This window comes from Mirounga leonina, unplaced genomic scaffold, assembly GCF_011800145.1.
Source record: "Mirounga leonina isolate KUSES-001 unplaced genomic scaffold, KU_Mleo_1.0 Mir_153, whole genome shotgun sequence".
Classification (NCBI taxonomy): Eukaryota; Metazoa; Chordata; class Mammalia; order Carnivora; family Phocidae; genus Mirounga; species Mirounga leonina.
Window position 1 is genome coordinate 967,163 of NW_023270387.1, and position 2,620 is coordinate 969,782.

Consider the following 2,620-nt stretch of genomic DNA (forward strand, 5'->3'; position numbering starts at 1 on the left):
AGTGTGCTGGTTGTCCGACTGATTTTTTTTTTTTTTAAAGATTTTATTTATTTGAGAGAGAGAGACTGAGAGAGAGAGAGCATGAGAGGGGGGAGGGTTGGGAGGGTCAGAAGGAGAAGCAGACTCCCTGCCGAGCAGGGAGCCCGATGCGGGACTCGATCCAGGGACTCCAGGATCATGACCTGAGCCGAAGGCAGTCGCTTAACCAACTGAGCCACCCAGGCGCCCCATCCGACTGATTTTCTTTGGTCACATCAAGGTATATGGATTGTACCAACTCTCAGATTTGGTTGTGGACTTCCTGGCCTGCGGTCTTGAGAACGACTTTTGATAAATGTGATGGTATGAATACCAGTCACAGTGCTAAGGGGGTGGAATGGGAGGGGGAATTTAGTGGTGGGAGTCAGGAAGACTTCCTGGAGAAGGGGGCTATCTGGTGCCCTAAGTCTTGCCAAGGAGAAGGCCAGGTAAAAAGGACAGGATTGTAGAGGGAGGCGGTTCCAGGAAAACAGAAGAGCAGGTACAAAGGCCTGAAGGTGGGAGAGAACATGGCCATGTTCAGGCAAACTCGCTGAAGTTCAGCCTGGCTTACTCATCAGACACAAGGCTGGGTAGGTGAGGGATGAAGATGAAGCAGGGTACACACTTTTGTCATGCTGGGCCTTGCAAGTCATGTTAAGAAGGTGAGAGTGATGGAGAACTACCTAAAGGTCTTAAGATAGGAAATGGCATGATTAATTGTAATGTTAGAGGACTTACTGTGGTCTTGATGTGAAAAACTAGAGGCAGTGGGACTCCAGTAGCTGGGTGTAGCAATAAGCCCCTGGAGAAGTTGGCCGCCTGAACTGAGGAGGAAAAAAATTAGGTGAATTTGAAAAATGTAAATTATGTAAAATGGACAAATGGGACATTGCACGCTGCCACTCCCATCATATTTGTAATTAAAATTATGCAACAAGACTTGACCCCAACCAGTGGAATTAGGGACTACAGCCAGCTCTTGGGGAAGCCACAGTGAGGAGTAGGAATTCCGTGGTTTCTTTGATTGACAGTTTGCTTCTAATGGGCCTAGAAGTAGAGTGACCAGCTTTCTGGGGCATAAGATCCCTGCTTTGCATGTATTGTGGGATTGGACGAGCATCCTGTAGGAGATAAGTGCCGACCCAGATAATTCCCTGTCTCAGCACTGATCAGAACACACCTGAACCACTGTGACTAGTTCTAGAGTCCACATTTTAAAATGATCATAAGTGGAACCTCCACAGGGAGGAATCGGAAAGTAAGAGGCACTCAAAACACATCATACAAAGAAGAGGTCAAGAAAGTTAATTTATTAAGAAGAGAAGATACAGAGGGTGACACATAATAGTCCTCTTTAGATGCCTGCAGCGTTCTTAAATGTGAACTGTGTGGCTTCAGAAGGCTGACCTGGGGGTCAGTGGAGGGACAGAAGTTCCCAGGGGATAGAGAATAGCTCACCCTGAGCTCTAAGTCTGGGCCTGGCTACGATATGGAGGCAGTGTGCGCCCTGCCAATGTGGATATTCAGCAGATCAGGCTAGGACCTCAAGAGTCTCTTGGCTCGTGACTGCATCATTCCACTCCGTCTCCATGGTCACACTGACTTCTCCTCTCTGTGTCACATGGTTCTCTGCCTCTCATAAGGATAATTGCGAGTGGATTTAGTGTTTGCACTAATAATACAGGATAAGGTCTCAAAATCCTGAATTTAGTTGTATCCGCAAAGACTCTTTTTCTAAGTAAGATAGCATTTGTAGGCTTCTGGGATTAGCATGTGGAGCGATCTCTGGGAACTGTTCTTCAGCCTACTGCAAGCTTCAGGGTCATTTGCAGAAGTAAGGAATCACCAGTATTTTCTTTTATTATGTATCCTAGACAGCTGAACTCATTCATGGTCTTCTTTCCCTTCTCCTTCACCACTTTTTGTTATGGTTATCTTTACAAAGTTATCTATAGATTAAAGGATATTGAATGGAAAATGGGATCGCAACATAACCAGAGGAGAATGGACATCACTCAGAGATCCTGACCTTGACATGAAAGCAACAAATAATAGTAATACTTTGTGTTGACTATTTTTTTTTTAATGTTAGGACAAAGGGTGAGCATGTTTTCAGTTGGATCAGGGATGGTAAGTTCCATTATCTTATAAGAGCATTTGCTTTAGAAGTGTAGTATAGAAGAAGGGTGGATATTGGTGTAGAGCAGATAAAGGAGTGGACTTCTTTGGACTTTTTCACCTTTTGTGATTGCCTGGTATCTGAATTATTATCATATGTTTAGGAGATTCCCTACTTATGAGGCCAGATTAGCCTCCAGTGTTGAAACTGAAAATGCCAAGCATTTGCTTGCAACCAGGGCATGGTCAGTTTCTCCACACTATGACAGGAGGATTCCGGTGCTGCCCATTCACTCTGGGGCACCTGGAAGTTGCGGCTGCAGCTGCTTCCAGCTACCAGGGGTAGATTGGAAGAGATTCTAGTGACAGCATCAGCATCCAGTGGGGGGTGTCCTCGGCAGCACAAACTGTGGTGACTATGTCCAGTTATGGGGATGTAGCACCTTTATGGAACAAGTTCTGTGGGATTTTTGGGTTTCTT